General features: G+C 53.0%; 1 protein-coding gene across 1 annotated transcript in view; it reads right to left on the bottom strand.

Annotated features, from left to right (window-relative positions):
• Nucleotides 1–292: 292 nt before the first annotated feature.
• TWIST2 (twist family bHLH transcription factor 2) overlaps nucleotides 293–15,811 on the bottom strand; it is a 50,126-nt gene continuing 34,607 nt past the window's right edge. Inside the window, exon 2 of the mRNA XM_032857650.1 lies at nucleotides 293–504. The gene's annotated coding sequence lies outside the window, so the exon portion shown is untranslated. The remainder of the gene's footprint in view (nucleotides 505–15,811) is intronic.

The raw sequence follows: 15,811 nt of genomic DNA, 5'->3' as shown, positions 1-15,811 counted from the left end.
CGTGGAACAGTCATGCAGAGGCTGGGGGGCGAGGGAACACGAGGTTCTTTTTCTGAGAGCCTTGGTCCAGTTTAAACAGAAGGTACAGGAATGCATTTCTGTTTTATTAAAAAAATATACATTAAAAAAGGCACTTAGAGGGAAATACAAATCCAAAATTTCAATCCTTGTAAATATGTTCCTGAATCTAGAGATTTTCGGAAAGAATAAATCCCCCCCCCCGAAAAAAAAAAAAAACAAAAAAAAAAAAAAAACCGAATCGCCGGCAAGAAAAACAAGTAACCCTGGCAAGAAGGACCATGAGTGTCGCGTCCTCTGTGGGGACCGTCTCTGGGGCAGGAGCTGTGCAGTCTGGGCTCTCCCACTCGGTGCCGCTGCTGTCCCCTCGTCCACACGCTGTGCTGGACTGCAGATGGGGAGGCTTCCTTGAGGTTGTTCAGGTTTCAGAAGTGACAGATGTGGAGTTGTCCCAGTTCCACTTGAGCCTCAGCCCCACAGGACAGCCTGGAAGACACACAAGAGGGAGGGTGAGACATCACCGCACGTGGGGTATGCCTGTGTGGTCGTGTGTACGTGTGTGTGGTAGTGTGGTTGTATATGTGCAGTTATGTGTGTGGTTGTGTATGTGTGTGGAGTGTGGTGTGTGTATGTGTTTGGTGAGTGTGTGGCTATCTGTTGTGGTATGTGTGTGTGCAGTTGTCTGTGTGGTTGTATATGTGTGTAGTGTGCATGTGTGGTTGTCCGTGTGGTCTGTCTGTCTGGTGTGTATTTTTATGTGTGTGTGTATGGTTAGGAGTGTTTTACGTGTCTGCGTGGCTGTGTATGTGTGGGCAGTATGTGTGGTGTGTGTTTGGGTATGCGTGGTTTTTGATGTAGTATATGGGGTTGTGGGTGTTATATGTAGTGGTTGTATGTTGTTTGTGTGTCGCTGTGTGTATTTTTTGTGTTATGTATGTATGTGGTGTTGTTTGTATGTGGTATGTGTGGTATGTGTGGTTGTGTATGTCTGTGGTGTGGTTGTGTGTGTAGTATAGTTGTGTGTATGTGTGGTTATGTGTATGAGTCTGGTGTCTGTGTGGTTATGTGTGTGTGGCTGTATATATGTGGTGTGTGTGTGTATTGTGTGTGGCATATGTATGTGTATGGTTGTGTATAGTTGTATGTGTGGTGTGATGTGTTTGTGTGTGTTTGTGCATAGTGTACTCTGTGTGTGTGCCTGTGTGTTTTTGTGTGTATGTGTGTGTGGTTGTGTGTGGTGTATATGTGGTGTTGTGCATATGTATGTGGTATATGTGTGTGTATGGTTATGTGTGTATGATATATGTTGTCATGTATGTGGTGTGTGTGTGGTGTGCATAGCTGTGTGTGGTGTGATGTGTGTGTATGTGTGTGATTGTGTGTGTGGTATGCACAGTTGTGTGTGTGGTTGTGTGTATGGTGTAACGTGTGTTTTTGTTTGTGTGTAGCGTGTGGTGTGTATGTGTGTGTGATTGTGTGGGTGGTGTGTATGTGTGTGTGGTGTGTATGGTTGTGTGTATGGTGTAACGTGTGTTTTTGTGTGTTTGTGTGTAGTGTGTGGTGTGTATGTGTGTGTGATTGTGTGGTTGTACGTGTGCTGTGTATGTGTGTGGTGTGTGGTTGTGTGTGTGGTGTGTGTGTGGTGTGATGTGTGTTTGTGTGTAGTGTGTGTGGTTTGCATGGTTGTGTGTGTGGTGTCATATGTTTGTGCTGTGGTGTGTATGTGTGGGGTGTGTGTGCAGTCCTAGGCCAGCTCATCACACAGCGATTCTAGCACTCGCCTTTGTGATCAGGATAAACAACTTTCCCACATCCAAAGGTCCCACAAGGGGGTGTAAGGGTCGCAGGAGCGTAAGGGCGGCCGTGCCTGCCCGCGGCGTGCACTGAAACCTGCACAGTGCGTCTTGCCGAGTCTCTCCGGGGGCCGCAGGGGCATCCCCTCCCACTCCACCCTGTGCCGTGGGACTGGCCAGAGAGCTACCAGGTGGGGAGCCCACCCATTGACCAGGGCCATGCTCCCCACGAAGCCTCCTGTCTTCCTGTAAGGAGGGTCTGTCTATCCGGTTGACCCTGCAGCCTGGAAACAGGGTGGGGGTTCAGACAGAAGGCCGGATGGAGTAGCGCTGGGTCTCTCTAGACCCAGCGGTGGGGTCCTCAGACCGCACCGGCTACCGTGTGTGCCACGGGGCTTGCTGAAGAAGACGTGCTGGGAAGAAGCTCAGGTGTGTGATGCCCAGACTTTAGAGACTTGTGGCTGTTGTAAGCCCAAGGTCATGAGTTCTGGTGGAAGAAAGGGGATAAGACTGCTGGGCACGAATGTGTGGTCAAGGACTGCGACACCTGCTGGAAAGTTCGTGCACCTGGGTGCTGAAGAGACTGAGGGTCCGGACAGGTGGGCCCCACACCTTACTCCGAGGTGGCAACTCGTGGCTAGGACAACTTCCCACCTGTCACCAGCTGTTCCGGGGGGCAGTGGGTGGCTGATCGCCTAGTCCTGCGGGACCCCAGTCCTGCGGGACCCCACTCCTACAGAACCCATGGCCAGTTTGCAACCAGCCCTGAACCGATAATATCCTTCCCAGGAAAACCCCGAGCTTCGTTAGTGATTCCTTAAGACTGACTGGTGAGCCCTTTGGTCGCATGTGGTCTTTAGTGCCTAACCCACCACCTGATGCACATGGCGTGCGCAGTTCTACGTCTGGAGAACAAACACAGAAATAACCAGAGAAACTTCATAACCCAAGCAGCCAAGTCCATTCACCGAGAGCCCTTGATGGCTGCCCTGGGCGGGGGTGGGGGGTAAACTGATGCTGAGATGGGAGGCTGGCAGGGACCTGTGGGTGGGGAGGAGTCAGGAATGGCTTTACCAAGGAGGAGGCTGGGGGAAGGGTCACCATGAGGAATTTCCCTCCAGGACAAGAGGTCAAGGACAGTCAAGCCCAGGCTCTGGGACAATGATGTGGAAAGGTATGAAAACACAGAAGGATCTCTCTGATACAGTGACAGGTGACATCTTCAGCAAGGGGTGTGTGTGTGTGTGTGTGTGTGTGTGTGTGTGTGTGTGTGTGTCCCTGATCCTACTGGGCCCTGGGCAGCAGAAAGCTTCCTCCTGTCTCCGTACTCCCAGCTCTTTCCTGACAGACCCCCCAGAGAACTCCAGAAACCCCTGCCGAGCCAAGACAAAGGTCTGAGAACACACACTGTCCCCGGAACTCGGGTGTTTTCACACACACAAACACACACACATATACACTACTTTTCCTTCAAGCCCTGAACACTCCAAATCCATCTGCCTTTCTAAGTGGTCTCGGGCAGAAAGTCAAAGGCTGCTCTCTCTCGGAGAATGTGGTTGTAATTAGATAATTAATCAGGGGGGCAGTTAGAGAAAGCTGAATGGAAGCCTTCCTCAGAGAGGGAATAATTACAACCATTTTTGATATATGAGCTGTGCCAACCCTCCGAGGGGAAATACAGGATCATCCGTGAAAAGCCAAAAATGACAGCAGCCATCCCCCAGCAGTGGTGAGCTTTGGGCTTTGCTGCATATGCCCGCAGGGAGCAGCTTCATTAGTCTTCTTGACAGAGAAGCTGGGGGCCTGGGCCCCTTGATGTCACCCTGACCCCAACCATGTCTGCTGACACGGGCAGCGTTCTCGGCAACAAACACAAAACATCTGGGGCCCAGGGCTGCCTCCCGCATAGAACAGCCACCTGAAACCGTACGCATATGCCCTGTCTGGGGTTCACGCTCTGCTTCTGTCTGCCCTGCAGGGAAGGGGGGTAGCGGGCAGAGCAGCAGGGCCGTGGCTACGCTGAGAGAGCACCTTTGCTCCTCTCTCCCACACCGGGACCTTGGGCACCAGTGCACAGCAAAGGGTCTTCACTGATTCTTATTTCCAGGACCTAATCCAATAAGTGAAACACCAACATGAATTCTCCAAAAAGGGAGGCAGGGCGATTAAGGGGGCATTTATTATAAGGTCTTCTGTCCATCTACCCATGCACCACCGCACCCATCCATGCACCCACCTACCATCCACACACCACCCACCCTTCCCTCCTACCTTCTATCCATCCATCCATCCATCATTCCACCCACCCTCAATCCCCCCATCCTTCCGTTTGTCTACTTACCCACCCCTCCTTCCTTCCATCCAACCACCATCTATGCATCTACGCGCCCACCCACCCTTCCATCATCTATCCACCATCCACCGTCCATCCATCTACCCATCCTTTCATCCATCTTCCTAACATGTATGGAGCTTCTATCGTGTGCCAGAAATATTTTAAAAAGCCCAGAAAAGAATCTGAGAAATCTAAGAGGGGAGAAGAAACATGTTTGGAAACAACTAGAACACAGAGTAGACAGGGACAACATTTTTAACGGAAATGGCATTAAGACTGCAGCCAGAAAGGAAAGGGACAAAGGACCTTGAACTTCGCTGGACTGCTGAAAAAAAGCAGGGTAGGGAATAAGGAGGGAAATAATAAGGACACAGATATGTTACCTCTGGTCACTACAGCACACACACACACACACACACACACACACACACCCCTGGGATTTTGCCAGTGGAGGCTGGAGGGGCAGAACGTGAGGCTCAGGGAGCCAGGCCCTGCCCACACAAACCTAGGGGCATGGCCACGGAGGGCCTTGCTCTGGCCCTCACTGCCCCCTTAGGCAGGGAAGTAGAGGACTCTACCTCCACAGGACCCTTACATTGTCCAGGTCACCAAAAGGGGCTACCCCCTGCCAGCCGTCTCCTGTAGCCACCTGTGTCTCTCTCTCCTTCCAGTCACTACACTGAAAACATCCCCCCCGCCCCCCACCAACTCTTGGGCTCCCAGGTGCACTGGGCTCAGGGGAATATGCCATCTGGAGGTGAACGTTCATTGGTAGCTGACCACCTGCCCCCACGGGGGTCTTGCCCAACCCACAGGAAACAGCATCCCCACCCACCCCAGCATTCTTCGACCACCGTTCTTCAGCTGGGGCCCTCTGTCCCCTGGCTGAGCCCAGACACAGCCTCCTGGCAGTTTGAAGATGCCCCCCCACCCCCACCCCAGGGTGGGCTGGAGGCACAGAGCCCACCCACCCATGTCAATCTGACGGGCCCGTAAATACGAGTAGAAAACAAGGAATGGTTCACATCAGGACCACGGTGGGGAAATCGGCAAGCTGAGCACTTCATGAATGGCCCAAGCACAGGGACCAAACTTTCAGAATGGTGGAATTCGTCATTTGGAGAGAAGCCAGGGGAGTCTGGGTGGATAAAATGAGGATACTCCATTTTCAAAGGGAAACACAGCCAGGAAACAAGGAACACGCTCTTGGAAATCACAGAAAAGTATGGAAGCGGCATATTTTGCAAGAAATGGGAGCAAGATAGCAAAAGGATGAAAAATGATCAGTAAATCAGAGACTGACTCGCGGAGGTCTCCAGCATCTGAGCAAAAGACAAAGAATGTGGAAGGAGGGAGGAGACGCAGCCCCAGGCAAGATGCAGAGGGAAATGTCCCTGTGCTTAGGGGAGACTGTCAGTCCCAGATAAAAAGGAACACAAAGTTCTGGGAAGGGCGACGGACAACACGGGCAGTCATGCCACATCACAAGGAAAGTTCTGGACTCTAAGAGTTCAGAAAACTTCCCACTGGCTTCCAGACATAAAAAGAGGCAGAAAAGAACCAGACCAGGAGAGCTTCCTGCTGGTGCCTGCGGACAGGCGATCCCAGGACGCCTGGGGTTTCTCTGGAAAAAGGGTCCACGAACCGTGTGGGGGAGCAGAAGTGACAAGGCTAGTCATATACAGCTTCAGAAAATGCACCCCCGGGGGCCACTTCTGGGGACACACTACCTGGAAATGTCTTCCACCCAGAGGAAAGTACTTAGGGTCCCTATCTCTGCAAGTATGGCCACCAGTCATGGAACAATCATCCCATGGCAAGACAAAGAGGCCAATAAAAATGCTGGTAGGAAAAACCTCAGAGGCCGAAGGAACCTATGGGTCCCTAGGCACCCCAAGCTCCCACCTGCCCCACAGGCCTCAGGACCCCACGCCAGTAGCCCCATCCATCCGTGATCACCACGCCCGCGATTTCGCACTCTTTTCCAAACTCACTCAAGAAAAGGGGGAAATCTGAATGTCTCAGTATTTGTGAGATAAGCCGACCAGGTTACAAAGACTCTGGAACCAGACTGTTTTACAAAAGCATTACACAGAATCTTCCAGAACCTGGTCATTCCTATCTGTATTACTTAAGCTGTTCCAGTGTTTACAGATGAGAAAACACTTCCCATTTTATCTTATTTATTTTTATTATGTGTTTATTTTGCCGAAGACTATTTTTTTAGAGCAGTTTTAGGTTCACAACAAAACTGCGAGGCGGGTGAAGAAATAGTCCGTGTACCCCCAGCCCCCCACCATGCACAGTCTCCCCATAAAATGCCAACAAGACACGACTCTGACTCCTGTCCAAATGGCAGAAGAACCAAAGGCCAGGTCATGCCACCCGGGACCCTGAATGCAGAGACGCTGAGTAAGACATCGGCAAACCAAGTCAAGTCACGGATTTGAAGAACCCCTTCCATGCCACCCAGAAGGCTTTGCGCCAGGAAAGCCAAGAAGTTAACATTCGGAATTCTGGTGCTAGAAGGTTCATGAACCAGTAGCTCAGTACATACTGGGGCAGCAGTGCTAGGACTCGAGCATTCTGGAAGCTCCTGGAAGTCAGGAACTGAGAGCTCAGGCCTCGAGCTGAATCCTAGTCCTGCCACTGTGGTCACTGCCACCTTGGGAAGGCGGCTTCAGCTCTCCAGGCCTCGGCTTGGGCATCTGTAAAAACACCCACTGAGGGCACCCTGAGACCACCAGCTCAGGGCTTACAGAGATCCAAGCCACAGCACACAAGAGGCTCAGGGCCCAACATCCTTGTCATGCCAGGTTGGGGTTTCTTCCCCAGATGGACCCCCAGGGTTTAAACCAAGCCCTGGCACATAGTAGGTGCTCGATAGACTTCTTTGGAAAGAGGCCTACAATGAGGAGGTAACGTGGACTCCAGCGCAAAGCTGGTGTGGGAGTGAAGCTCTAGGCTCCTTCTAGAAACCCTCTCTCTACCGTGCTAGCTCCCATTCAAGCCTTCTCAGTCTCTGGCCCAGCCAGCAGCATCAGCCTCACACTGGAGCTCAGGAGAAATGCTGCAGCAGGCTTCGCCCTGAACCCTAAAATCGATGTCCACACTCTGCCAAACGCCCAGCTCTTCAGAAGATGCCCCTAGAGGATCCAGAACAGCTGGATCAGCCCCGTCCACATCCCGCACGTCCCTGGTCAGCCAGGTCGGCTGCACCTGAGACTGGCCATGACTTGCCAGAGACACAGCTGGTTAGAGACAAGGCTGGAAAAGGACTGGGGCATCCTGATTCTCCCTGTTGGGGGCCATCCACAGGGCAGGCGTCCCCACCACACCCACCAGCTGCCCTTCTGCCTGACAGCCCAGACACACGGGCCGGTGTAGGTGGGACGCGAAGTGGACACAGCTGTGCAGCCAGCCGGCAACTTCCACAATTACTCACCCTAAAGGAAAGGCAGCCAGGGTGCCAGTGACAGGCCCTAGAGGCTCTGAGAAGGCCACCATGCCCAGCGGAGGGGGATTGCTCCTTCCCTCTTGCTGAGGGCTTTTCAACGTTTTCCCAGAGCCGCTTTGCCTCTGGGGCTACCTCCAGGACAAATGCCTTCTCCAGAGACAGTGGAAATAAGAGGTTTTGCTCTCAGAGGACAGAATCTGCAACTTCCTTCCAGGTGGGACCTGCAGGCAGCTCCAGGCAGGCCGCAAACAGACCAGCCCTAGCACACGGGGCCAACACCTACAGGAGCCGTGCCAGGTTCACCTGGCCGATCAGAAAGGCAGAGATCCAGCCACCCCTACTGGCTGCTGTGGGGGGCATCCATGGGGGTCCCCAGCGGGGCCGGGGGGGGGCATCCTCATGGTTTAGTCCCCCTCCCCTCCCTGCCGACTTCTGTGCACCTTTCCCAGAGCGGTCTCAAAGGCCAAAAACGAAACACAGCGCCCCCCACCCCACCCCATCCCAGGATTGTAAGAATCCACTTCCAAATCAGAGGGCAGGAGGGGCCAGCTGTCCTCCCATAGGTCAGACTCTACCACCTGAAGTTGGACTCTCTACAGAGTGTCAGGGGACATTCCTACAGGATGACAGAGGCCCTAGGAGAGGACGGATAAAGGCAAACCACTCTCACCCAAGCAAACACAAATCAAGAAGCCATCAGACATGTAAGATTTTTACAAGGTTCTCTGGCCGTCTGTGCCCCTGGCCACTCTACCCTCCTGCGCAGCCCCCCCCCCAACCCCTCTGGGGTCCCTGCCATACGGGGTGGTCTAGGCACTGTCCCTAGGCCAAGCAGTGGCTCTGACAGGCAGGACACTCTGCTCGTTCTCTGCTGGCCACCAAGCCCTCTCCCAGAGTCAAATAGAGGCCACCGCCATGGGGCCACAGCACTCTGCAAAGCAGGCCGGAGTCAAGATCCAGGAGCTTCTCTGCTGGCTGGGGCCTGGCGCATTCCCCTCTGGAGAGTCCGCTTTCCCAGGAATGGTTGGGTGGAGAGGGTGCCCCTGCCAGCCCCACGGGGCTCCCAGGACACCAGTGGGCTGATGGGCTTCTGCTGCTGGGCCTGAGAGAAGGCTGAGACCCTGCACCCAGCACAGCCCTGGAGGGACCTCCTGGGTTCCCAGGCCAAGTGGCTCCCGTGCGTCCTGGGGACAGTGAGATGTCCAGGAAGGCTGCTTGGAGACCAGCACAGGCTGTGTGCTCCTGTGCCCCTGGGCCCCTCTCTGCTTCCGAGGCAAGCCCCATGCTCCACTGTGTGGGGCACCTGCTCAGGAGTCCCAACTGATTCCCGGCTTGCCTGCCGTGCATGAGGAAGCAAATTCTGTCATGAACGACTGTATTTATGATGCCCGCACTAGTCTCCCACGCTCCCTGGTGGCTGGAGGCAGGGCTGTTGGCCCTGGTCCCTCAGGGGAGTAAGAGTTTCACACCAGCTCTGAAGCAAAGCTGTCTCTCTCTGTCTCCGTCTCCGTCTCTGTTGCTCTCCTCGGGCGTGGTGTTGGGAATTCGACCGGACGGTGTCTGGAATGGCCTTCCTGACGAGGAGACGCCGGCCTGCCAGCAGCCTGGGGAGAAGGCAGGCTTGCCTCTGCTTCCAGAACCTCTCTCTGCGTGGTGCCTCCCAGCCTCCAGGCCTCGGATCAATGTGGCCCCAGGACTGTCCAGGCCAGCTCTCTCAGTTCCCAAGGGAGCTGAGGCAGGAAGGCACAGGGTCCTCTCCAGTGACTCCCACCAGTTAGCCTACCCAGCCTTCCTCTGAGGGAGGCCGTCCCATCTCTCCTCCCCAAGTCATGGGACACTGCAAAGGGTCTCCCCAAGCTTAGAGGTCGTGAGGGACAGCGGTCCTGGACAACCAGGTAACAAGAAGATGCAGCCTCCTCTGGGACTCGGGGCCTCCATGTCCAGGAACTACCTCGACCAGTGAATTATGATTTCTCTATATGTCACTAAATTTAGCTTCCAAATGAAACCCACTAGCAAAGGAGGGCGGTGTAAAAACTTACCCTATGGGGCCCTATTTCAGGCTGGGGGCGCAGGCTGTGCCTGTGGTGGGAGTGAACCATCCAGGGACGTCACATCAGAGATGACGAGATGGGGCCTGGGGCTAGAGGGGACTTAGGCCAAGTGACCAGGCAGGTGCAGAATTGCCCCCAGAACACAGGTCAGCTATGCCCCAAGGCCCAAGGCTGACATCCTTCTCATGTGTCTGATCTTGTTCCTACACTTGTCACGTGGGTCCAGACCCAGGAACACTGACTTAGTAAATGTCTTTGCACACTTGACAAATGAGGATTGGAGGACACTACCTTCCCCACAACAGCAGCGGTGGCCCAAGAGAACATTAAGAGAAGGTTCGCTGATGTCAGGCACTCAGATGCACATCATGGGTACCACTCAGTCTCTGTCCTACACCAGTTCCCTTGAGGACAGACGACAAAATGAGTTATTATAACAAATACGTAATACATGTTCCAGTAAAGGTATCGTGGAAGTACACAAGGTCTACAACTATATTGCTCTACAACATAAACATATATTACAGATGTAAATGATTGTAGCAAAATATAATACATATTAAACATACAATATATAATACACATTAAAGTAAAGGTACAGGGCACCTGGGGGGCTCAGTTGGTTGAGCGTCTGCCTTCAGCTCAGGTCATGATTCCAGGTTCCTGGGATTCCCTGCTCCCTCTCCCTCTCCCCCTACTTGTGCTTTCTCTCTCTGTCAAATAAATAAAATCTTTAAAAAAAAAAAAAGCTATGAAAAGGTACATATGAAAGGCTCAGAGAAGGCAACGATTAAACCTCTGGGCAGGTAAAGGGTCTGGGGCGCTCTTCACAGAATTGGGGCTTGGAGCTGGGACTTCGAGGATGTCTCGTCCTGGGGGGAGGGAGGACTGAAAGTGTCTCAGGGCATATTTTAGGTGGGAGTGGGAGGAAAGGGGGCTTTCAGGGCAAGGTGACTCGTGACTCCCCAACAGTGAGGCCCTGGGCAGAGCATGGTGACCAGTGGTCTGGCTTGGGTACCAGGAGGGGTCAGGACCCCAAGAGCAGAAGAGGGAAGAGGAGAAAGATGCTTTGGGGGGAAACGGCAGGAGCAAAGATGATGGAGCTGAGCTGCAGGTGTTTGCGGGACCCCCAGAGGTCAGGTTCACCCAGTGGGATGTATAGCTCCGAACCCCAGAGGGGGCTGGGGACTTCACGTGCAGCTTCTGAGGGAGGCTGACAAAGGCATGAGACAGCAGTTAACTAGTGTTGGCTGGATTCGAACCCAAACCCGGGCTCATTCTCCAGCTCGGTGCTTCCTGTCCATGACAGACCCGGATACGGACACCTGGGGCAGCAGAGGGAGGGGAGGTGGTCCCTGAGGAGGCCACACGTGGCACTGGCTGGCAGCGCCCCCTGCTGGAAGGAGCCTGCCCTCTGCCAGGGGAAGCAGGACCTGACGGGGCAGGCAGGGGTCACCAAGAGACCTGGGGAAGGCCAGGTCAGGCAGCAGGGAGGGCTCCTTAAGACCGGTTTTCTTTCTTTTTTTTTTTAATTTAAATTTTAAGTATCCTGCATACAGTGCTGTCCTGACTTCTGGAGCACAATTCAGGGATTCATTGCGTACATTCCCATGGGTGGGCCCACTCCCCACCCAGCCCATCCCCCACCCGCGTCCCTCCAGCAACCCTCAGTCTGTTCTCTGTCGGTAAGAGTCTCTCATGGTTTGTTTCCCTCTCTCCCTTTTTTCTTTTCCCCCTTCCTCTATGTTCACGTTTTCTTTCCTAAACTCCACATGTGAGTGAAACTCTATGGTACCTGTCTTTCTTTGACCTATTTTGATCAGCATTATACCCTCTAGTTCCATCCACGTTGTTGCAATTGACAAGATTTCATCCTTTTTGAGGGCTGAGTGTGTGTGTGTGTGTGTGTGTGTGTGTGTGTACATACCACATCTTCATCTGTTCATCAGCCTGTGGGCATCTGGATGGCTTCCCTAGTTTAGCTATTAGTTGATAAGGTTACTATAAACACTGGGGGACATGTGCCCCTTCCGTTCTGTATTTTTGTATCCTTTGGGTAAATACCTTAAAGTGCAATTGCTGGGTCATAGGGTAGCTCTAATTTTAACCACAAAAGAACATTTCTGAGACCATTTCCCTTGAGCAGGGATAAACGGGGATAGAAAACGGTTTCCAGGAATGAATCTGTCTGACGACGAGCCCTCCCTACCTCCCAGCACCAGCATTTAGTTCCCAAATTTCATCTCAGAAAAGGAGGCAATTTTCCAAATGGACAACTCTTTACAGGAGTAACTACACCTAAATCTGTTTTCTTGAACAACCCGGAGAGAACACGCTACTTTAGGAAGATGATGCATACATTCAGACTTATTCAGAAGAAGGCAAAGTCCTTCCGGCGTGAGGTGGAAGAATCCTACAAGGCTCCAGTCCTCAGTCCTTCCCACCTCTGGGAACCCTGGCTTCAGCAGACACTTGAGAGGTGGGATTCCTCCAGAAAAAAACAACAGCACAGGACGGGGCCTGGTGGGGAGCACAGACACGCAGGCACGGCAGACGCCCCAGGAGCGTCGACATGCTTTGGCCAGCCCAGCCCTTCAGCAACAGGGACAAGGCCTTTTGCTTCCCAAACTCTGAACTCAGTGACTTTTGGTCTATTTCACGTTCTCAAACTTGAGCATCACAGGGATAAAACTGACTGACCTCCGCTGGGAAACGCACCACATTTAGAAACGAACGGGCACGCCCTTGAGTTCAGGTAAAGTCGGCTTGTCTGCAGAAGCAGACAGGAAGAGAGAGCCTCCCTGGGCCACATGGGCCACGTGGCAACCAGCACTGAGGCCACAGAAGGGACTGCTCTGCCCGAATGTGGTGCCTGAGCTCGGGGACCTCTCGGGAAGGGATACACGGCTGCTGCAGGACAGTGGCTCGGAAGCCAGGTGCCACCCCACCATGGAACGAAAGGAAACAGAAGTGCCCAGATGTGCATGGGTTAGCAGCCAGCCAGAGCTGGAGAATGAATAAACAGTCAATGGACAGATGCCAGAAGAATGGGTACACATCCCCCAACAAACCTCCCTGTGGGGTCACCTGTCACCCGCACACCAGATAACGCATTACCAGCACTCATTGAGTGGTTGCTAATTCACACTGATCCCCTGGGAACACTCAGGTCTCTCTAGGGACAAACTAGAAGGCAAGAGAGGCAGCAAAGACCCGAGAACAGTGGGTTTTATCAGACAGGCCATTCCACCTGGAAAATGTGCATGCCTTTGACCTCCCAGCTCCCAGAGCGACAGAGCAGTCAGCCGGCAGAGGGTGACCCCAGACCTCTGAACTTCACCTTTTCTTATCTTTGGGTCCACAAGCCTTTCACCTCCTCCCCTCCTGTGGTCCCTGTCCTGTATTCCCCGGGGGCAGGACGACTGACAGATGGGCCTGCTCACCCTCTGGCGCCCCCCACAGCTGACCTCACGCACCTGGGAGCTCACGTACCTGGGAGACCAAGGGCCTCAGGGGCAGCAGATACACAGGTGGAAGTCAAGGCCCAGAGCCATGCTGGCTCAGCAAAGAGGCTGCAGCCACCATGTGAACAGTGAAAGCCCTGGGTGAGGTCTGGGAAGAGACCCCGGTGGGTGCTGTGTCTCCCGGCAGCCAGGACCTCCATGCCAGGGATCACGGCCCATGGTGCTAACAGAGGGGCTCTGCTGTCGGCGGAGGAGGGCAACCCCAGGATCCCCAGCCCTCCGGACACAGTCAAGTTTACCCCGCTGTTCTTGAAGCACTTGGCATCGGCCCTGCCTCTGGAAGGTGTGTTAGATGTTCTCTCCCCAAAAGGATTTTCAGACAAAGAGGTGTGATTCCCAGCATTTTGTTTCTGAGGCTTATACCTCGAATTTCATGACCTGCCAGTGCAAGAGCTCCCTTTGCACGAACCCCGGAGAATCTGCGAGTGCAGATGCAGGTGCAGACCCCTATCAGCTCACAGGTAAGCTGCTGTCCCCTGGCTTGGGGGGTGGGGTGTTGTGGTGTCTGAAAAGGCGTCACACATCCTGGGGCGTCTCAGACAGCGGTGACCAATCTGGGAGAGCATACCCGGGGGAACAGATACTCCCCAGAGCCTTCTTGGCTTTGCCCTCGATGCAAGTGTTTAAAGAGTGCTACTGCCTGGTCCCAGACGGTTCTCCACCCCCGGACTCAAGTCACAAGCTACAGGAACATGCTCTTTATTGCTCAATTTCTTTAAAAAATGCAGGATTCCTGGATTGAAACTCTGCATTTATAAATTATACTCATCAATCTGTGGAACTTACTGTTTTCAAAATATTTCTGAATAAGAAAAAAAAACGAGAAATGATGTGCCTGAGCACACATTTCTGGGGGAAAAAAAAGCCTAAGTGAGACACCATCTCTTCGATTGCACAGTATATGGAATGCGTCCCCTCATCTCTACGGGCTGCATGAAATCGCTGGCTCTTAACGACCCCTTCCCCGAGGGGGACTTTGGGAACAAAGCATTCCCTGCACATCATGAGGAGGGACCCCCGACTTTTGCAAGCCCTGCCGCAGCTGATGTGGCCCAGGCCAGATGCTCTCACGCCCTGTGAAGACCGGCGGCCGGCGTCTGCAAGGGGTAGTAACCACCTGGCATATAGTAGGAGTTCATGTAGCATTAAGAGATCTGCACTGGGGCGCCTGGGTGGCTCAGTAGGCTAAAGCCTCTGCCTTCGGCTCAGGTCATGATCTCAGGGTCCTGGGATCGAGCCCCGCATCGGGCTCTCTGCTCGGTGGGGAGCCTGCTTCCCTCTCTCTCTCTGCCTGCCTCTCTGCCTACTTGTGATCTCTGTCTGTCAAATAAATAAATAAAATCTTAAAAAAAAAAAAAAAAGAGATCTGCACTGAAGGCACTCAGGTCCAGAGCTGTCAACAGAGGAGGTCGGCGGCGTGGAGGGACAAAATCTTGCTCCATGTCATGGGGACTGACTTTATTTGAATTTGGGGTGTCCCTGTACTACAGAAGTAAATCAAGTGGCCTGATTTTATGGTCTAAATACAAATAGAATTTTCTTCGAATGCAGAGTGGGCATGGAGCTCTGTCTGGACGTGGGAAACCGAGGGACAGACAGGGCACAGTGGGTTAGCAGTGACTTCTGTACCTGGTGCATATGTACAATATACAGGTGTGTGGGTATACTCAGTACTATCACACACCACACACACGTACATGTATGGGCTGCAAACGTATTCACCGTGTCTACACGCACACCACGAATAAACACATACTCACACCTTCACCCACTCTTCTCTAAGAAGGGTCACCTGGGTCCCAAGTGAGCTCTGGTCATTACAGATGTCACATCTGGAGGTAGAGATTAAACACTACTGTTGCTTCTAACTGGTCCATCACCCAGGAGCCAGTGTCCAGTGAGGGCCTCAAAGGACCATTGGATCAGTGGGCGTAGCTTCCATTTGTCCCCACAACCCTCTGCCGAATCCAGGAGCTCCAGAACCCTCCTTGCCCTTTGCACGTGCTGCAGCACCTCCCCCGCTGGGAAGGGGGCAGCTTGGATGTACCCGAGGGGGGCACTGGATTCCTTCTTCTTAAAAGAACATTTCTGATCCTTTGTGTGTCCAAGAACAGTCCTGGCTTCTTCCGTTCAGGCAGCATCAGCGTGGGCTGACAGGCTGGGGGTCACAGGTGTGCCTGTGGGTTGTGGAACCATTTTTTTCCCCACTGATTGCAACAAAATTCCTGAGTTTGAAGCCAGAAGTGACTACTTCTATTTGAAAGGGAGCGGAGCTAAGATCCAGAGACAGAAAACAATACCTCGCAACTACTCTCAGAGCTGAGTAGCTGAAGGGTCCAGATATTTCCTGGGTATTTCTCAGCTAAACCCAGGGCTACAGCCCTTTCCGTGCGAATCCCCCTTCCCTTATCTGCACATTTTTAGTGCATTTAATTACTACTTGGACTCCAGCTTAACATCCCATACAGATTCTTTTGCCAGGAAAGGCCCCATGAATTAAGAGAGCCATGTCAACGCCCATGTTTATAAGGGGAAATAGTCTTTACTTTCAATCCTACCACCAGAAACCCACCTTCCCTTCTAGACACCCATTAGCAACCTTGTCAATAAAGAGATGCGATGCGTTTGTT

Source organism: Lontra canadensis, unplaced genomic scaffold (assembly GCF_010015895.1).
Source record: "Lontra canadensis isolate GAN:19392208 unplaced genomic scaffold, GSC_riverotter_1.0 scaffold13, whole genome shotgun sequence".
In the NCBI taxonomy this organism is placed as follows: Eukaryota; Metazoa; Chordata; class Mammalia; order Carnivora; family Mustelidae; genus Lontra; species Lontra canadensis.
The sequence above is the reverse complement of the archived record's forward strand: the minus strand, read 5'-3'. Positions and strand labels throughout refer to the sequence as shown.